Source organism: Pseudophryne corroboree, chromosome 3, assembly GCF_028390025.1.
Source record: "Pseudophryne corroboree isolate aPseCor3 chromosome 3, aPseCor3.hap2, whole genome shotgun sequence".
NCBI classification, from domain to species: domain Eukaryota; kingdom Metazoa; phylum Chordata; class Amphibia; order Anura; family Myobatrachidae; genus Pseudophryne; species Pseudophryne corroboree.
In genome coordinates this window covers 145,680,629-145,701,411 of record NC_086446.1, presented here as the reverse complement: position 1 = coordinate 145,701,411, position 20,783 = coordinate 145,680,629, and the positions used below count along the sequence as shown (strand labels likewise).

Here is a 20,783-nt window from a genome sequence, read left to right as displayed (position 1 = left end):
GGCCGGCGGCGCGGCTCCGGGACCCATCCAGGCTGAACCTGTGATCGTCCCTCTGGAGCTAATGTCCAGTAGCCTAAGAAACCTGATCCACTCTGCACGCAGGTGAGTCCGTTTCTTCTCCCCTTAGTCCCACGATGCAGTGAGCCTGTTGCCAGCAGGACTCACTGAAAATAAAAAACCTAAAATATACTTTTATTCTAAGCAGCTCAGGAGAGCCACCTAGCCTGCACCCTTCTCGTTCGGGCACAAAAATCTAACTGGGGCTTGGAGGAGGGTCATAGGGGGAGGAGCCAGTGCACACCACCTGATCCTAAAGCTTTTATTCTTGTGCCCTGTCTCCTGCGGAGCCGCTATTCCCCATGGTCCTTACGGAGTCCCAGCATCCACTAGGACGTCAGAGAAAATACCTATTAAAAAGGTACAGTTGGAGGGTATGTCACTGTGACTGGAATGATGACATATGCACAGTGACAGGACACTACCACAGCACCCTACAGCAGCCATATGCGGCACAAGACACTGGAGTATTAGTAATGTACTGTAGTATACTGAGCACCACAAGACAATGAGCAGTGATACGGAGCACTGATGAGATTACTAGAACTGACACAGAGCAGCCAGATGCAGCACTGGACTATTAGTAATGTTCTGTAGTATACTGAGCACCACAATGCAGCACAAAACAATGAGCAGTGATACTGAGCACTGATGAGGATACTAGAACTGACACTGAGCAGCAAGATGCAGCACTGGACTATTAGTAATGTACTCTAGTATACTGAGCACCACAATGCAGCACAAGACAATGAGCAGTGATACTGAGCACTGATGAGGATACTACTGAGAACTGACACTGAGCAGGAGAGACACACTACAATTTCATCTTGCGCCTCTTTTTTTATTTATCTTTGCATCATGTGCTGTTTGGGGCTATTTTTTTAAGTGCCATCCTGTCTGACACTGCAGTGCCACTCCTAGATGGGCCAGGTGTTTGTGCTGCCCACTTGGGTCGCTTAGCTTAGTCATCCAGGGACCTTGGTGCAAATTTTAGGACTAAAAATAATATTGGGAGGTGTGAGGTGTTCAGAATAGACTGGAAAGGAGTAGAAATTGGTTATTGAGCTTAATACTATAGGATCAAAATTACCCCCAAATTCTATGATTTTAGCTGTTTGAGGTTTTAAAAAAAAATCACCCGAATCCAAAACCCGAAAGTGTGGTTTTGCCAAAACGCGTCCGTATCCAAAACACAACTGCGGATCCGAAACCAAAACCAAAACATGAAACACGAAAAATGCCCGCTGCACATCTCTAGTTAGGGGAGAAGCATGTAGCCTTGTAGACTATGCACAGCTATATCTAGAAAAATATACGATCTAATCTTTAACCAACCAATGCAAGAAAGTATTTAATGTGAAAATACGAAACACTAGACTAATTGGAGGTGCGCCCTAAAGCAAATTACAATGTTAGGATTAGGGGGTTCGGAAAGACCTCTAGTGTATACACTACTATATACATTTTAAGATAGGAAGGTACAAATTACATATTCACATTGCATCTATGGGCTGGATTCAAATGTCCCTTTCCTCCCTCAATCGTGCCCGTCAGCAGCTATTCTAATGTTGCTGCCAACGGGTGCGACATGTTTATTTCAGCTCGCTACCCCCAGGGGAAACAAGCTGAAATGTGTGCAAAGAGACCCATTTGGGCAACCAAACGGTGTCTTTTCAATTCACGATCGCGCCCATTACTTTATTCAGGTTTAGGTGCTTTGTGCACCTAAACCAGAGTGTAATGGGCGCAATAATTGAATGCATTTGAATTTCCCTTATATGTGTGTGTGTGATATACACACAGACACACATACTGTATTTCTTTATATAATGGACACCTCAGTTTCTATTCATTCATGTCCTGCCCCCTACTCTGTCAGACCCCTTCCCCTCTACTTTTCTGACCCCAAACGCCACTCATTCTTGTTGAGTGCTGGTGGGCCCATTCAGAATTTTGCTATGGGGCCCACAAAGGTCTAGTTACGCCACTGGGCAGGGTTATAGAGGAGGCGGTGCAAGGCATCCTGGGAACAGTCAAAGCTTTAGCCTGTTGGTGCCTTGGATCAACATCCAACTCTACACCCCAATGTTAGTGTAGTGCCTTTTGGGGTTAAGGTTTTACAGAAAGTTACAGGTTTTTTTAATTTAGTAAAATATGCCCCATTTTAAAGATAGGGCATTTAAATTTGTTGCACCTGTGCAGTACATAGCAGCCAGCAGGGCATGTACAGTGGCTTCATTTGGGTGCACATACATTGCCGGCTCCTGGTCGCAAACTGAAATTATTGTGTGTAAGTGGAATTAGCGGTGTTTATGTCATACAGGGGGGTGGGGGAGGTTTGTGGTTGGCTGGGGGCACGCTGTGCGATTATTATTTTGCATCTATACATACATGCGCTAACACCTGGACATACACAGACGTACCCACACCTGCATCTATACATACACGCGTTGACACCTGGACGTACACTGACGTACACACACCTACATCTATATATGCATGGATGCAAATGTGGGTACGTCTGTATACGTCCAGTTGTTAGCATGTGTATGTATAGATGTTAGGTGTGGGTACATCAGTGTATGTCCAGGTGTCAGCACATGTATGTATAGATTCACATGTGGGTACGTTGGTGTACGTTTAGGGGTCAGCGTGTTTATGTATAGATGTTGGTGTGTGTATATCAGTGTACGTACAGATATAGGTGTGTGTATGTATGTATGTATGTATGTATGTATATGTATAGAGGAAGGTGTGATACATACATATAACACATACATGATAGATACATACATATATCACACACACGATAGATAGATAGATAGATAGATAGAACACATACATACAAGATAGATACATACATACATTACATACATACATGATAGATACATATATACACACACATACGATAGATAGATAGATAGATAGATAGATACATACATATATATATATATATATATCACAAACATATATGATTCATACATATATCACACACACATACATGATACATACATGAGAAAGACCTGGGATGGTGATGAGGCCCGGGCCCCCTGCTGATGTTGCGTTGAGGAAGGCAGTGTTCCAGGGCGGATGCCAGTCGGGGAGAGCGCCGCGCAGCCCGGGAAAAATACTGCTGAGGAGCTACATCTGGAAGAGCCCCAGGGAGGGAGAGTGTCACATGCCCCATCCTGCGCGGCACACTCTGCAGGCCTGCACATGGGAAGGGAGGTCTCTGGCCACACATACTCACCCTGCTGCTGAAGCCCCGCTGCTGTCCCCATCAGCGCTCTCCAGCGGGGAGCGGGGCCAGGATGAACCTCAACCTGTGAGAACTATCTTCATGATCAAGAGATCTCATATGCAAGATAAGTATGTGTTGGGAAAGGGCTGGGGAGGGCGGCTGCTCGGGCACACCCTCGTCAAGTTAAGGAGATTTAACTGAGGAACACAAGGGAACTCTCGTCTGGGGACAACAACTGCAGGGAGACCACATCTTTTCAGATGAACATGGGAGGGCGGAAGGCTGCCTAATACTGAAGCACCCTCAGACATTAAACCATATGCAACAACTATTGCAAGCATTCCTGGGGGAAGGTCTGCAGCAGACGGATTTGCATTCGGTGATGTCATCCAAGCAGTGGGCCAAAGTTGGCTGGAACCCTCATCTGTATATGAAAAGAGAAAAGGGGCATGTGGGGCATGGCGGTCTTTTGCGGCGCTTGGATAACCCCAAGTTTGCATTAAACACCCCCACCCTCCTTCGGTGTGGGGCTCATGTTGGCCATGCCCAAGCCCCTGAAGTATTCTAGCTGATTTCTTGCAGCAGCTGGGCACTGTAACAGCTTCAGAGCTGATCTACAAGACAAGTAAAAGGGTGTGGGCCCTGCAGCACCACCGGTAGTTTGCATACACACATATATAGGACAGCATCTCTTATATGCCCCAGGGTCAATAAAATAGTATCCTTGTCTAGGCTATCCATCCCCTCAGATAAGGCATTTGTCCATGCCGCTACAGCACTACACACCCAGGTCGACGCAATTGCCGGTCTGAGTAAGGTACCTGAATGTGTATAAATGGACTTCAGGGTAATCTCCTGTTTGCGGTCAGCACACTCTTTGAGGGTAGCCGTATCCTGGGACGGGAGGGCTACCTTCTTGGATAAGCGTGTTAATGCTTTGTCCACCCTAGGGGAGGATTCCCATCGTAACCTATCCGTTGATGGGAAAGGATACGCCATAAGAATCCTTTTGGAAATCTGCAGTCTTTTATCTGGAGATTTCCAAGCTTTTTCACATAACTCGTTCAGCTCGTGTGAGGGGGGAAAGGTTACCTCAGGCTTCTTTCCCTTGTACATATGTACCCTCTTGTCAGCGACAGGGGGTTACTCTGTGATGTGCAAAACATTTTTTATTGCCATAATCATAAATCGAATGGATTTTGCCAATTTTGGCTGTAACTTTGCATCATCGTAATCGACACTGGAGTCAGAATCCGTGTCGGTATCTGTGTCAACAAACTGGGATAGTGGGCGCTTATGAGACCCTGACAGTCCCTGCAACATAGGATCAGGCATGGGTTGAGACCCTGACTGTCCCAAAGCTTCTGCCTTGTCTAATCTTTTGTGCAATGAGTTTACACTAGCATTTAAAACATTCCACATATCCATCCAATCAGCTGTCGGCGGAGACACCACATTCATTTGCTCCCGCTCCTCTCTAATATAGCCTTCTTCCTCAGACATGTCGACACACGTGTACCGACACACCACACACACAGGGAATGCTTTTTCTGAAGACAGTTTCCCCACAAGGCCCCTTGGAGAGACAGAGAGGGAGTATGCCAGCACACACCCCTGCGCTATATAACCCAGGAATAAAACAGTAACTTAATGTTTGCCCAGTAGTGCTGCTGTATGTAATTTGCGAATTATGTGCCCCCCCCCCTCTTTTCAACCCTCTTGTCTAACGTGGTATAAGCAGGGTAGAGTCCGGGGAGCTTCCTCTCAGCGGTGCTGTGGAGAAAAAATGGCGCTGGTGAGTGCTGAGGGAGAAGCCCCGCCCCCTCGGAGGCGGGCTTCTGTCCCGCTTAAACTGTAAAATTGGTGGGGGCTCATACATATATACAGTGCCCAGCTGTATATATGTTATATTTTTGCGAAAGAGGTTTATATTGCTGCCCAGGGCGCCCCCCCTGCGCCCTGCACCCTTACAGTGACCGGAGTATGTGAGGTGTATGGGAGCAAAGGCACACAGCTGCAGTGCTGTGCGTTACCTCAGTGAAGATCATGAAGTCTTCTGCCGCCTCTGAAGTCTTCTTTTCTTCTCATACTCACCCGGCTTCTATCTTCCGGCTCTGCGAGGGGGACGGAGGCGCGGCTCTGGGACGGACGGCGAGGGTGAGATCCTGCGTACCAATCCCTCTGGAGCTAATGGTGTCCAGTAGCCTAAGAAGCAGGACCTTGCAACTCAGAGAGTAGGGCTGCTTCTCTCCCCTCAGTCCCTCGATGAGGGAGTCTGTTGCCAGCAGTGCTCCCTGAAAATTAAAAACCTAACAAAATACTTTCTGTCAGAAAGCTCAGGAGAGCTCCTGAAAAGCACCCAGTCTCCACTGGGCACAGTATCAAACTGAGGTCTGGAGGAGGGGCATAGAGGGAGGAGCCAGTGCACACCCAGAACTAAAGTCTTTCTTAAAGTGCCCATGTCTCCTGCGGAGCCCGTCTATCCCCATGGTCCTTACGGAGTCCCCAGCATCCTCTAGGACTTTAGAGAAAATAGGATTTTAATACCTACTGGTAAATCCTTTTCTCTTAGTCCGTAGAGGATGCTGGGCACCCGTCCCAGTGCGTACTGTGTCTGCAGTTATTAAATGGCCCTTAACTCCAGAACATTTATGTGGAGACAACTTTCCTGACTTGACCATCTTCCTTGGATGTTTTCCCCCTGTGTGACCGCTCCCCAGCCTCGGAGGGTTGCATCCGTGGTCCCTAGGATCCCGTCCTGGATCCCAAACCATCGCCCCTCTAGGTGGTGAGAACTGTGCAGCCACCAATGGAGTGAGATTCTGGTCTTGGAAGACAGTATTATCCTCCGGTGCATGTGTAGGTGGGATCCGGACCACTTGTCCAACAGGTCCCACTGGAACACTCTGGCATGGAGCCTGCCAAACTGAATGGCCTCGTAGGCCGCAACCATCTTCCCCAGCAACCGAATGCATTGATGGATTAACACTCTTGCTGGTTTCAGAATTTGTTTGACCAGACTCTGGATCTCCAGAGCCATTCCACTAGAAGAAAACCTCTTCTGTGTCAGGAACATGTAAGTAGGCATCCTTTATGTCTACCAAAACCAGGAAATCTCCTTTATCCCCCGGACTGGAGATCACTACCCTGAGAGATTCCATCTTGAAATTGAATTTCTTTAGGTAGAAATTAAGGGATTTCAGATTTAAGATTGGTCTGACTGAGCCGTCCGGCTTCGGGACCACGAAGAGGCTTGAATAAAAACCTTCTCCCTGCTGACTAAGGCTGATTTGAACAATCGGTGAGGGGGAACTTCTTGAAACCCCAGTTTGTACCCTTGGGACACTATTTGTAAAACCCACGAGTCCAGGTCCGAATGAATCCAGAACTGACTGAAGAGTTTTAGACGTGCCCCCCAGTGGTGGAACTAGCGAGCAGTGGGCCCATGTGCGACAAAATGGCTTGGGCCCCCCCCCCCTTCCCTTCCCATCCAAGTCCACCCCCTCACCCCTGGAGAGGATCTGGTTAGGGGGGCCTGCTCAGGGAAGTGGATACCTAGCAACAGTGCCGTAACTAGACATTTTAGCAGTGTGTGCAAGAAACGGCATTGGAGCCCCACCCCTGCATGCAAAACAGGGGCAGTGCGCACCGTAGGCGCGCGCAAAAAAACATAGTGGCGTGGCTTCGTGGTTAAGGGGTGTGGCCACAAAATAATACCAATTCATAAAACGGTGCACAGTAGTCTCCATTATTCAAATTACGCCGCACAGTAGCACCACTACACCAGGTAGAGACCCTTTTACACCTTACGGCGGACAGATTCCTCTTTTTACACATTACAGCAGACAGCGTCCTCTTTTTACACATTACAGCAGACAGCGTCCCCTTTTTACACATTACGGCAGACAGCATCCCCCTTTTTTACACAACGGCAGACAGCGTGCCCTTGTTACACATAGCGGCAGACAGCGTACATTTTTTTCACATAACGGCAGACAGCCTGCCCTTGTTAAACATAGCGGCAGACAGCGTACACTTTTTACACATAACGGCAGACAGCCTGCCCTTGTTAAACATAGCGGCAGACAGCGTACACTTTTTTCACATAACAGCAGTCAGCCTGCCCTTGTTACACATAATGGCAGACATCGTACACTTTTTACACATTACAGCAGACAGCTTGCCCTTGTTACACATTACAGCAGACAGCTTGCCCTTGTTACACATTATGGCAGACAGCGTGCCCTTGTTACACATTACGGCAGACAGCATCCCCCTTGTTACACATTACGGCAGGCAGATTCCCCCTTGTTACACATTGCGGCAAGCAGATTCCCCCTTTTTACACATTGCGGCAAGCAGCTTCCCCCTTTTTACACATTGCGGCAGGCAGATTCCCCCTTTTTACACATTGCGGCAGGCAGTCCCCCTTTTTACACATAGCTGCAGGCAGATTCCCCCTTTTTACACATAGCGGCAGGCAGATTCCCCCTTTTTACACATTGCGGCAGGCAGTCCCCCTTTTTACACATAGCTGCAGGCAGATTCCCCCTTTTAACACATAGCTGCAGGCAGATTCCCCCCTTTTACACATAGCTGCAGGCAGATTCCCCCTTTTTACACATAGCGGCAGGCAGATTCCCCCTTTTTACACATAGCGGCAGGCAGATTCCCCCTTTTTACACATAGCGGCAGGCAGATTCCCCCTTTTTACACATAGCGGCAGGCAGTCCCAACAAAGAAAGAAAGAGACGAAAGAAAGAAAGAAAGAAAGAAAGAAAGAAAGAAAGAAAGAAAGAAAGAAAGAAAGAAAGAAAGAAAGAAAGAAAGAAAGAAAGAAAGAAAGAAAGAAAGAAAGAAAGAAAGAAAGAAAGAAAGAAAGAAAGAAAGAAAGAAGAATTATACTTACCCTCTCCGCTGGCTCAGGCTCCTCGTGCAGCTTGACGATTCCCGGGCAGTAGAGAAGGAGGAGGAGGGAGGTGGAGGAGGGAGCCGCAGCAGCGCTGTCTTATTGGTGGAGGCGCTGCTGCTGCTGCCCCTCTGCTTCACTATAGGCTGTTCTCGGAAGACAGCCTATAGTGAAGCAGAGGGGCAGCAGCAGCAGCGCCTCCACCAGTAACAAAGCGCTGCTGCGGCTCCTTCCTTCACCTCCCTCCTCCTCCTCCTCCCGCCCGTGCCGCTGCTCCTCTCATCTCCAAGCGACCCTCCTCCCTCTTCGTGTGTTACAGAGGCGGCAGCGTGTCTGGTGCTGCGGCTGCTGCCCGTAGTGCCCTGGCCTGATCTGTTCGTTACGACGGGCGGGCGGCGGGAGTCGCAGGACGCAGACCTGACGGGAGCGCTGGTGTGCGGCTGCGGCATGATACAATGAGTCATTGTGACTCATTGTAATGCCGGCGGCTGTGGGCCCTTGAGTGCGGCGGGGCCCCAGTGCAATGCACTGCCTGCCCTGCCAGTAGTTCCGCCCCTGGTGCCCCCCACTGGTGTGGGCTCCTGCAAGAGAGCCCCAGCGTCATGCAGTGGATTTGGCAGAAGCAGAGGACTCTGCTCCTGCGATCTTGAAGAGGCTTCTTGGAGTCAGCATCAGCATTCCCTTGGTGAATCCACAATGCCCTACTATCCGAGACTGCCATGAAATTGGCCCGTGAGCACTTGTGCCCGGTGTAGGATTTTTAAATATGTGTAGTTTACTGTATGCAAGGGTTTAAAACCTTTTAGGAACTGAGATCTAAGGTGTATTACATGTAGTTTAAAAAAAACAAAAAAGGTTTATTTTATGGCAGTAGTTTCCAAACTGGGGTTCTTGCACTGGTAGCATAGTTTGGTGGTCCAGGACCAATTAAAATTATTTATACTTTATTAAATTGGCAAAACCATTCCCTCACAACATAACTGAACCTGAGGATGACATGCTATAGACACAATTTACTTAATTTTATATTTTTTTCTGAATTTCTCAATAAAAAAAACTTTGGCCTAGGGGTGCCGTGAAACAAATTTTGATACTATTTATTTATATAGTGCTCTTTCTCCAACAGGACTTGAGATATGGCTTCTGGAACTGAACACAGGATTCTAAATGTGGCTGTACCAAGGACCTATACAGTGGCATTACAGGTTGAGTATCCCTTATCCAAAATGCTTGGGACCAGAGGAATTTTGGATATCGGATTTTTCTGTATTTTGGAATAATTGCATACCATAACGAGATATTATGGTGATGGGACCTAAATCTAAGCACAGAATGCATTTATGTTTCATATATACCATATACACACAGCCTGAAGGTCATTTTAGCCAATATTTTTTATAACTTTGTGCATTAAACAAAGTGTGTGTACATTCACAGAATTCATTTATGTGTCATATACACCTTATACACACAGTCTGAAGTTCATTTAATACAATATTTTTAATAACTTTGAGTATTAAACAAAGTTTGTGTACACTGAGCCATCAAAAAACAAAGGTTTCACTATCTCAGTCTCACTCAAAAAAGTCCGTATTTCGGAATATTCCGTATTTCGGAATATTTGGATATGGGATACTCAACCTGTATTACTTTTTTCTGCTACTGGTTCTTTACCTATGCAAACAAGCATCTGACTTGCCTTTCCTATTGCTTTGTTACATTGCTCACCTGAAATAGTAATACTTAGATAGCTTTCCTCTTGCCATTATAATGCCCTTAATATTATAGTTAGCCTTTGTATTTTTGAGACGTGTATGATTTTGCATTTTTTGGCATTAAATGTTGCCATGTTCTTGACCATTCCTCTAGTCCAGGGGCGGAACTGCCAGAGACAACGGAGTCAGTTGCCGCCGGGCTCCAGCCCTAAAGGGGCTTCCTCCATTGCCCTCCGGCTGTTACGTGCCCTTCCTACTAAATAGACAAAGGCGCTACCAGCAGGGTCTCGCAGTTTGTACATTCCATGCCATAACACCCTTCTTTCCACCTTTTTCAAGACCCAGCCCAGCAGCCTCGCCGCTGCCACCACCGCTAGCTGCAGCACTGCCAGCGGTGGGGTGCCCCTGCTTCTTCTCACACCACAGATAGCTGGGCAGCACTGCAACTGCCTGCCTGATTGCTCCGCCCCCTTCCGGCTCCCAAGCACCTCTGCTGCCCAGTGATCCAGGAGCCTGCTGCTAGGAAGAAGTGGCCGAGCTTCAGCAAGCGAGTCTGGACACTGGCGGAGGAAGCCATGATAACCAGATAATGGGGAGTGGAGAGCCAGTTCCAAGGTAATACTTTATACAGCTGGTTGAGATCCTGGTCGGTGGATATGGATTCCAAGAAAACCCTGGAGGTGCTTCCTTTCAAGGGAGACACTCTCTTTGGAGAAGACCTCAATAAGATTGTAGCTGATCTGGCTACTGCTAAAACAGCTTGCCTACCTAGTATGACTCCTACCACGCAGAAGGCTAAAAGTACTTTCCCTTGGCCCTTTCATCCTCAAGGTAAAGCGTACCCAAGGTCAGGCATACCCAAAGCAAGCTCATGCTTCCAGACCTGCCAAGCCCAGACTGAAGCAAGCCTGGGCTGCCTATCAGCCTGCTTCCAAAACGGACAAGCCTGCCGCATGACGGTGCAGGCCTCCCTCTGGGGGATCCCAGGGTGGGGGGCCCGACTTCTAGGTTTGGCATAATTCTAAGCTAGAGAATTCTGTTTGGAGCTTACCTTGTACTTTGTGAAGAAATAATCAGCATTGTGGCTGAGCAGATACATGTAGTGTGTGGCTGCAAACTGCATGGATCTGCTGCGTTGTAATGCTGATACTTTTTTTTTCAAAGTACCAATAGCTTCATATAATGTTCACAATTTTTATGCAGGATCAAATAGCTCAATAGGTAGGGTGTTTGATTAGAATTCAACAGGTTATAGGTTTGAATCCTGGGTATGGTAGTTTGAGATGTGTTATTTAATAAAGTATGTTGTTCTGACTGCCGGCATCCTATCACCTGGGATATCATACTAAATAAATGGAGTTGATCAATTTTTTTTTATTTTTTTTTTAAACTAGGGACAATTTCCAGATACTTTTCTTTATAACTGAGATTGCCCCCTGGAACTTCACATCAGTTGACAACTATGCATGAGTGGGCAGTGCTTGCTCTGGATCTGCCCACCCATTTATGTGCCGTCATAAAAGAAAGCACAACTGACAGTTATCCTGGGCGTACACTACACAATTATCTGTCAGGCTATCTATCCAGTCTGGATGGATGGAATGAAAATCTGGTAATGTATAGGAGCAAATGTCAATTAACCATTTGCTCCCAAACACTAGAAAAGTGGTCAAAAATGGTCATTACACAAATTGGTTAAACCCAAAATTTAACCAATTTGTTTAGGGGACCATTTTTGTCCATTTTCTAGTGTTTGAGAGTAAATCGTTGATGGTCATGTGCTCACATAGATAACCGGATCTCTATTCCAACCAGCCAGTGTTGGAGATATGGTCTGCCAGATTACATAATGCATACCAGAGCCATAACTAGACTTTTTGGTGCCCTGTGACAGATAATTATATGCCCCCCCCCCCTCCCCATTTTTGCAATATGGACAAAAGGCGCATGCCTTGTGGGGAAGGGGCATAACAAGATTGGTCTCAGAGAAAGCACATGAGATATGAAGATATATCTAGTATACTTGACACTCAATGGTTTGTGGTATTGCCGGGGTGCCCTCCTTAAATGCATATACAGTCACACATGGCGTGTTTGTGCAAATGGCATATCAGCAGTCAGCACTAACTGGTGACATGCCATTTGTACAAGTAAGCCAGAGGTTCCCAAACTGTGTGCCGTGGCTCCCTGGGGTGCCTCGGGACACTTGCAGGGGTGCCCTGGGTTGGTGGTCCAGGACCAATTCAAATTATTCATGGTCAATATAATAGGCAAAACCAGTGCTGGTGGCTGCCAGTCATAAAATATGTGGCCAAACAGAATCAAATCTTGTCCCTCACCACACAACTGACCTTTAGGATGACATATAAACGTGATCAACTTAATGTAATATTTCTTTCTAAATTTCTCAATAAGAAATTTTTGGCCTAGTGGTGCCGTGAAAAAAATTCTGATATTCTAGGGCGCCGTGATTCAAAAAAGTTTGGAAACCACTGAAGTAAGCCATGTGTGACTAATATATAAACATACTTTATTAAATAACACCTCAAACTATCATACCCTGGATTCAAACCTATAACCTGTTGAATTCTAATCAAATACCCTACCCATTGAGCTACTTGATCCTGCATCTATTCTAACCTCCAAAAATAGATTCAGTTGCATTTTCCAGCGTGTTTTGTTTGCGCCTTTGCAAATATCTTACATCGACAAACTTATTTAGTACTATTTTGCAAATAGGGTTACATTGTCGCAACATTGTGTTCCCTAATTGCTTGATTTTTTTAAATGCAACAATTGATAAAGACACCTGATAATTGCTCTGTGGAGTCTTATTTTGTGTCTACTTCTTATCTACATTTAATTCCCTACCTCTAATCAAGGCATTTTTAAATGCTGGGGGCTGCCAGGACGTGAGGCCTACCTAGACTTTAGATCTGAATTTGAATGTACTTGTGAACTAACTTAATTTCCTACTTCTAAATTCATTCCTAAATTCACTACTTACATTAATCCTGTAGTTGGGCATTTTGAGCCTTCAATTGTGGGCATTGTTTTGTGTCCAGACCAGCAGCTGGTGGTGTGCATTTGCTGGAAAGGCATCGAAGACCTCCGATATGCTGCATCTCCTGATGTGTGTCTCCCTCAAGTGGCTGTCAGCAAATGCATGCAAGACACCCCATTCCAAGCTGATTGTGACATCACGGAACATGCATCATAGAACAGGCATGCTAGAATATGGGTCTTCAACCTGCGACCCTCCAGCTGCTGTGGAACTACATATACCAGCATGCCCTGCCTCAGTTTTAGCATACCTTAATAGCAAAACTGTGGCAGGGCATGCTGGGATGTGTAGTTTCACAGCAGCTGGAGAGCCACAGGAAGAAGACCCATGTGCTAGAGCCAAGCTGCAGGTACATTGAATGCTAGCAAGCTGAATGTTTAAATCATTTTTGTTCCGCAGCATTCCAATGCGGAAGATTCCATGGAACCAGAGATTATTCCATTGAGAAGGACATGCTGCCTTGATGACTGCACTGTGCAAATTAAATCACGGAGCCAGTTGGCTTGTGGGTGGCTCTGGTGACTGGGTGGTTGGGTGGGCGGTGTGTCGGAGGTGGAGCACATGCAAATGAATGTGTATCATCCAGCTAGTGAGAGTGAAAACTCATGCAGGAGTGTGCCTGCTTGTCAGTGGGTTATGCACCTTGCCAGGCGTCAAATCTACATGGAGCAGCTGGAGGGGACAAGAGCAGGTTTGCAAAATATAGATAGAAGAGCATACATGCTGGCGCATTCTCCATGATTGTGTCAGCTTATGTTTTGGTGCACTGCACTTTCCTTCACTAAGTTTTAGCCATTTTGGTTAAACGCAAGTGTAGTTGCTTCTCGCCCTTTTGGCTGTGATCTTGTATCGTGGTTGAAGAGTCTGCTGGAGGGATTGTTTTCTTCATTGGCGAGAGACTGAAGATATTCCAGGATGGAAGGCTTGGGAACACTATCCGTTTTTCAGTTGTGGAAGAGTTGAAAGACCGGATTGGACTACATTCTATAGTAAAGGATATCTTTGTATTTATTAATCCTCCATTTATATGTGTCTGTCTTTCAATAAAGCTTCGGGCTTGTGATTCCTTCACCCTCTTACACTCCACACCCATAGCCTTATTAACTGTTGTATTATTGTATAGTTTAAATGTATAGTGCAGTTCATGATTTATAGTGTAGGCTGGCCTGTGCTGTAGTTCTTGAACTGTACTATACCGACAGCATTTGTATTGTGTTTTGGCTGTGCTGCAACACGGTACTTAAGTGTGTAATGTTTATGTATGTTTTTTTGCTTCTTTATGTCAATAAAGACTGCTTTTTCAATCCAATATCTGAAAACAATCAATGTTTATCTTTGATGGCAATAGAAGTGGTATGATATTTGCTGCTTTTTAAAGGCAATATCTGATATGTCCCCTATCTGGGAACCATATATTAAATGGCTTTTCAGAAAAGGGAGATGGGAGAAGAGCTTTCAGTACTTGTAGGACCGATGCTCATTTCCTATTCTAGCCTCCAAAAACAGATTCAGTTGCATTTTCCAGCGTGTTTTGGATGCGCCTTTGCAAATGTCTTACATCGACAAACTTATTTAGTACTATTTTGCAAATAGGGTTACATTGTTGCAACATTGTGTTCCCTAATTGCTTGATTTTTTAAATGCAACAATTGATAAAGACACCTGATAACTGCTCTGTGGAGTCTTATTTTGTGTCTACTTCTTATCTACATTTAATTCTCTACCTCTAATCAAGGCATTTTTAAATGCTGGGGGCTGCCAGGACGTGAGGCCTACCTAGACTTTAGATCTGAATTTGAATGTACTTGTGAACTAACTTAATTTCCTACTTCTAAATTCATTCCTAAATCCACTACTTACATGAATCCTGTAGTTGGGCATTTTGGGACTTCGATTGTGGGCATTGTTTTGTGTCCAGACCAGCAGCAGGTGGTGTGCATTTGCTGGAAAGGCATCGAAGACCTCCGATATGCTGCATCTCCTGATGTGTGTCTCCCTCAAGTGTCTGTCAGCAAATGCCTGCTAGACACCCCATTCCAAGCTGATTGTGACATCACGGTACATGCATCATAGAACAGGCATGCTAGAACATGGGTCTTCAACCTGCGACCCTCCAGCTGCTGTGGAACTACACATCCCAGCATGCCCTGCCTCAGTTTTAGCATACCTTAATAGCAAAACTGTGGCAGGGCATGCTGGGATGTGTAGTTTCACAGCAGCTGGAGGGCCACAGGATGAAGACCCATGTGCTAGAGCCAAGCCGCAGGTACATTGAATGCTAGCAAGCTGAATATTTAAATCCTTTTTGTTCCGCAGCATTCCAATGTGGAAGATTCCATGGAACCAGAGATCCTTCCATTGAGAAGGACATGCTGCCTGAATGACTACACTGTGCAAATTAAATCACGGAGCCGGTTGGTTTGTGGGTGGCTCTGGTGACTGGGTGGTTGGGTGGGTGGTGTGTCGGAGGTGGAGCACATGCAAATGATTGTGTATCATCCAGCTAGTGAGAGAGAAAACTCATGCAGGAGTGTGCCTGCTTGTCAGTGGGTTATGCACCTTGCCAGACGTCAAATCTACATAGAGCAGCTGGAGGGGACAAGAGCAGGTTTGCAAAATATAGATAGAAGAGCATATATGCTGGCACATTCTCCATGATTGTGTCAGCTTATGTTTTGGTCCACTGCACTTTCCTCCACTAAGTTTTAGCCATTTTTGTTAAGCTCAAGTGTAGTCGCTTCTCGGCATTTTGGCTGTGATCTTGTATCGTGGTTGAAGGGTCTGCTGGAGGGAGGGATTGTTTTCTTCATTGGCGAAAGACCAAAGATATTCCAGGATGGAAGGCTTGGGAACACTATCCGTTTTTCAGTTGTGGAAGAGCACAGAGGTCGGATTGGACTACATTCTATAGTAAAGGATACCTTTCTATTTATTGCCCCTCCCCTTATGTGTGTCTGTGTTACAATAAAGCTTCGGTCTTGTGATTCCCTCACCCTCTTACACTCCACACACATAGCCTTATTAACTGTTGTATTATTGTATTGTTTAAATGTATAGTGCAGTTCATGATTTATAGTGTAGGCTGGCCTGTGCTGTAGTTCTTGAACTGTACTATACCGACAGCATTTGTATTGTGTTTTATCTGTGCTGCAACACAGTACTTATGTGTGTAATGTTTATGTATGTTTTTTTGCTTCTTTATGTCAATAAAGACTGCTTTTTCAATCCAATATCTGAAAACAATCAATGTTTATCTTTGATGGCAATAGAAGTGGTATGATATTTGCTGCTTTTGAAAGGCAATATCTGATATGTCCCCTATCTGGGAACCATATATTAAATGGCTTTTCAGAAAAGGGAGATGGTAGAAGAGCTTTCAGTACTTGTAGGACCGATGCACATTTCCTATTCTAGCCTCCAAAAACAGATTCAGTTGCATTTTCCAGCGTGTTTTGGATGCGCCTTTGCAAATGTCTTACATCGACAAACTTATTCAGTACTATTTTGCAAATAGGGTTACATTGTTGCAACATTGTGTTCCCTAATTGCTTGATTTTTTAAATGCAACAATTGATAAAGACACCTGATAACTGCTCTGTGGAGTCTTATTTTGTGTCTACTTTTTATCTACATTTAATTCTCTACCTCTAATCAAGGCATTTTTAAGTGCTGGGGGCTGCCAGGACGTGAGGCCTACCTAGACTTTAGATCTGAATTTGAATGTACTTGTGAACTAACTTAATTTCCTACTTCTAAATTCATTCCTAAATTCACTACTTACATGAATCCTGTAGTTGGGCATTTTGGGACTTCGATTGTGGGCATTGTTTTGTGTCCAGACCAGCAGCAGGTGGTGTGCATTTGCTGGAAAGGCATCGAAGACCTCCGATATGCTGCATCTCCTGATGTGTGTCTCCCTCAAGTGTCTGTCAGCAAATGCCTGCTAGACACCCCATTCCAAGCTGATTGTGACATCACGGTACATGCATCATAGAACAGGCATGCTAGAACATGGGTCTTCAACCTGCGACCCTCCAGCTGCTGTGGAACTACACATCCCAGCATGCCCTGCCTCAGTTTTAGCATACCTTAATAGCAAAACTGTGGCAGGGCATGCTGGGATGTGTAGTTTCACAGCAGCTGGAGGGCCACAGGATGAAGACCCATGTGCTAGAGCCAAGCCGCAGGTACATTGAATGCTAGCAAGCTGAATATTTAAATCCTTTTATTCCGCAGCATTCCAATGTGGAAGATTCCATGGAACCAGAGATCCTTCCATTGAGAAGGACATGCTGCCTGGATGACTACACTGTGCAAATTAAATCACGGAGCCAGTTGGCTTGTGGGTGGCTCTGGTCACTGGGTGGTTGGGTGGGTGGTGTGTCGGAGGTGGAGCACATGCAAATGATTGTGTATCATCCAGCTAGTGAGAGAGAAAACTCATGCAGGAGTGTGCCTGCTTGTCAGTGGGTTATGCACCTTTCCAGACGTCAAATCTACATGGAGCAGCTGGAGAGGACAAGAGCAGGTTTGCAAAATATAGACAGAAGAGCTCTCCAGCCTAGTTTGATGTCTGTTTCCACTTCTCTTTTCTTGAGCCGCTCCCTTCTATGCCCTTGCGCACTATCCTGACTTCTCCCATCTGCTTACTTTGTGCCTTCCAACGCACAATGCGAACTACAGGTAGTGCTGCAGGGCCCACACCCTTTTACTTGCCATACAGAGCAGCTCTGGAGCTGTTACAGTGCCCAGCTTCTGCAAGAAATCAGCTTGAATGCTTCAGGGGCTGGGGCATAGCCAACATGAGCCCCGCACCGAAGGAGGGTGGAGGTGTTTAATGCGAACTATAGGTCATCCAAGCGCCGCAAAAGGCCGCCATGCCCTGCATGCCCCTTTTCTCTTTTAATATGCAGACGAGGGTTGAAGCCAACTTTGACCCACTGCTTGGATGACATCACCATATGCAAATCCATCTGCTGCAGGCCTTCCCCCAGGAATGCTTGCACTAGTTGTTGCATTTGGTTTGTTGTTTGGGGGTGCTTCAGTATTAGGCAGCCTTCTGCCCTCCCATGTTCATCTGAAAATATGTGTTCTCCCTGCAGTTGTTGTCCCCAGATGAGAGTTCCCTTGTGCTGCCTCAGTTGAATCTTCTTTACTTGACAGAGATGTGCCTGAGCATCGGCCCTCCCCAGCCCTATCCCAAATCATACTTATTTTGCATAGGAGATACCATGGTCATGAAGATTGTTCTCCCAGGGTGAGGTTCATTCATTGCATTCTGGGTATGCTGACCCCTGTGATTTCCCCAAATGTGGGAAACTTGACTGCATTATTTGTGGTAGTGGGGGACTGTGTTTGTGCTTTCCTCTGGTCAGCTCTGGTAAAAGTCAGATTTCTTTGTCTCAGATCTTCCTCTAGCCTTGTTCTTCTTTCGAGAGTTCCCTTGTGCTGCCTCAGTTGGATCTCCTTTACTTGACAGGGGGGTGCCCAAGCAGCGACCCTCCCCAGCTCTAGCCCAACTCCTACTTACCTGCCAGGTGAGATACTATGATCATGAAGGTGCTTCTCCCAGGGCAAGGCTCACCCATTGCACTCTGGGTGTGCTGCCCCTGTGATTTCCCCAAATGTGGGAAACTTGACTGCATAATTTGTGTTTCCACTGGTTGGCTTTCATATAATTCAGATCTCTTTGTCTCAGGTCTCTCTCCAGCCTAGTTTGCAGTCTGTTTCCACTTCTTTTTTTTTTGAGCCCCTCCCTTCTATACCCTTGTGCACTATCCTGACTTCTCCTCCTGTCTGCTTACTTTGTGCCTTCCAATGCACAATGCAAACTACAGGTAGTGCTGCAGGGCCCACAAACTTTTACTTGCATTACAGAGCAGCTCTGGAGCTGTTACAGTGCCAAGCTGCTGCAAGAAATCAGCTTGAATGCTTCAGGGGCTGGGGCATTGCCAACATGAGCCCCACACCGAAGGAGGGTGGGGGTGTTTAATGCGAACTAAGGGTCATCTAAGCGCCGCAAAAAGCCGCCATTCCCTGCATACCCCTTTTCTCTTTTCATATGCAGATGAGGGTTCCAGCCAACTTTGGCCCACTGCTTGGATGACATCACTGTATGCAAATCCGTCTTCTGCAGACCTTCCCCCAGGAATGCTTGTACTAGTTGTTGCATTTGGTTTGTTGTTTGGGGGTGCTTCAGTATTAGGCAGCCTTCTGCCCTCCCATGTTCATCTGAAAATATGTGTTCTCCCTGCAGTTGTTGTCCCCAGATGAGAGTTCCCTTGTGCTGCCTCAGTTGAATCTCCTTTACTTGACAGAGATGTGCCTGAGCAGCGGCCCTCCCCAGCCCTATCCCAAATCATACTTATTTTGCATAGGAGATATCATGGTAATGAAGACTGTTATCCCAGGGTGAGGTTCATTCATTGCATTCTGGGTATGCTGACCCCTGTGATTTCCCCAAATGTGGGAAACTCGACTTCATTATTTGTGGTAGTGGGGGACTGTGTTTGTGCTTTCCTCTGGTCAGCTCTGGTAAAAGTCAGATTTATTTGTCTCAGATCTTCCTCTAGCCTTGTTCTTCTTTCGAGAGTTCCCTTGTGCTGACTCAGTTGGATCTCCTTCACTTGACAGGGAAGTGCCCGAGCAGCGACCCTACCCAGCTCTAGCCCAACTCCTACTTACCTGCCAGGTGAGATACTATGATCATGAAGGTGCTTCTCCCAGGGCAAGGCTCACCCATTGCACTCTGGGTGTGCTGCTCTTGCGATTTCCCCAAATGTGGGAAACTTGACTGCATAATTTGTGTTTCCCCTGGTCGGCTCTCGTATAATTCAGATCTCTTTGTCTCAGGTCTCTCTCCAGCCTAGTTTGCTGTCTGTTTCCACTTCTCTTTTCTTGAGCCGCTCCCTTCTATGCCCTTGCGCACTATTATGACCTCTCCTGTCTGCTTACTTTGTGCCTTCCAACGTCAATGCAAACTACAGGTAGTGCTGCAGGGCCCACACCCTTTTACATGCTTTACAGAGCAGCTCTGGAGCTGTTACAGTGCCCAGCTGCTGCAAGAAATCAGCTTGAATGCTTCAGGGGCTGGGGCATAGCCAACATGAGCACCACACCGAAGGAGGGTGGAGGTGTTTAATGTGAATTAGGGGTCATCCAAGCGCCGCAAAAGGCCGCCATGCCCTGCACATCCCTTTTTTCTTTTCATATGCAGACGAGGGTTGAAGCCAACTTTGACCCACTGCTTGGATGACATCACCATATGCAAATCCATCTGCTGCAGGCCTTCCCCCAGGAATGCTTGCACTAGTTGTTGCATTTGGTTTGTTGTTTGGGGGTGCTTCAGTATTAGGCAGCCTTCTGCCCTCCCATGTTCATCTGAAAATATGTGTTCTCCCTGCAGTTGTTGTCCGCAGATGAGAGTTCCCTTGTGCTGCCTCAGTTGAATCTCCTTTACTTGACAGAGATGTGCCTGAGCAGCGGCCCTCCCCAGCTCTATCCCAAATCATACTTATTTTGCATAGGAGATACCATGGTCATGAAGATTGTTCTCCCAGATTGAGGTTCATTCATTGCATTCTGGGTATGCTGACCCCTGTGATTTCCCCAAATGTGGGAAACTTGACTGCATTATTTGTGGTAGTGGGGGACTGTGTTTGTGCTTTCCTCTGGTCAGCTCTGGTAAAAGTCAGATTTCTTTGTCTCAGATCTTCCTCTAGCCTTGTTCTTCTTTCGAGAGTTCCCTTGTGCTGCCTCAGTTGGATCTCCTTCACTTGACAGGGGGGTGCCCGAGCA

The 20,783-nt window shown here is 46.3% G+C and overlaps 5 non-coding genes across 5 annotated transcripts; all 5 read left to right on the top strand.

Annotated features, from left to right (window-relative positions):
- Positions 1-18,192: 18,192 nt before the first annotated feature.
- LOC134898822 (U1 spliceosomal RNA) lies at positions 18,193-18,356 on the top strand. Its single transcript, XR_010172512.1, has one exon. It is a non-coding gene; the product is annotated as a U1 spliceosomal RNA (small nuclear RNA).
- A 152-nt stretch (positions 18,357-18,508) lies between these two features.
- LOC134899321 (U1 spliceosomal RNA) lies at positions 18,509-18,671 on the top strand. The gene has a single exon (XR_010173001.1). It is a non-coding gene; the product is annotated as a U1 spliceosomal RNA (small nuclear RNA).
- Positions 18,672-19,346: 675 nt separating this feature from the next.
- Positions 19,347-19,510, top strand: LOC134899190 (U1 spliceosomal RNA). Its single transcript, XR_010172871.1, has one exon. It is a non-coding gene; the product is annotated as a U1 spliceosomal RNA (small nuclear RNA).
- Positions 19,511-19,662: 152 nt separating this feature from the next.
- On the top strand, positions 19,663-19,825 carry LOC134899309 (U1 spliceosomal RNA). The gene has a single exon (XR_010172988.1). It is a non-coding gene; the product is annotated as a U1 spliceosomal RNA (small nuclear RNA).
- A 670-nt stretch (positions 19,826-20,495) lies between these two features.
- Positions 20,496-20,659, top strand: LOC134899056 (U1 spliceosomal RNA). Its single transcript, XR_010172742.1, has one exon. It is a non-coding gene; the product is annotated as a U1 spliceosomal RNA (small nuclear RNA).
- Positions 20,660-20,783: the final 124 nt, after the last annotated feature.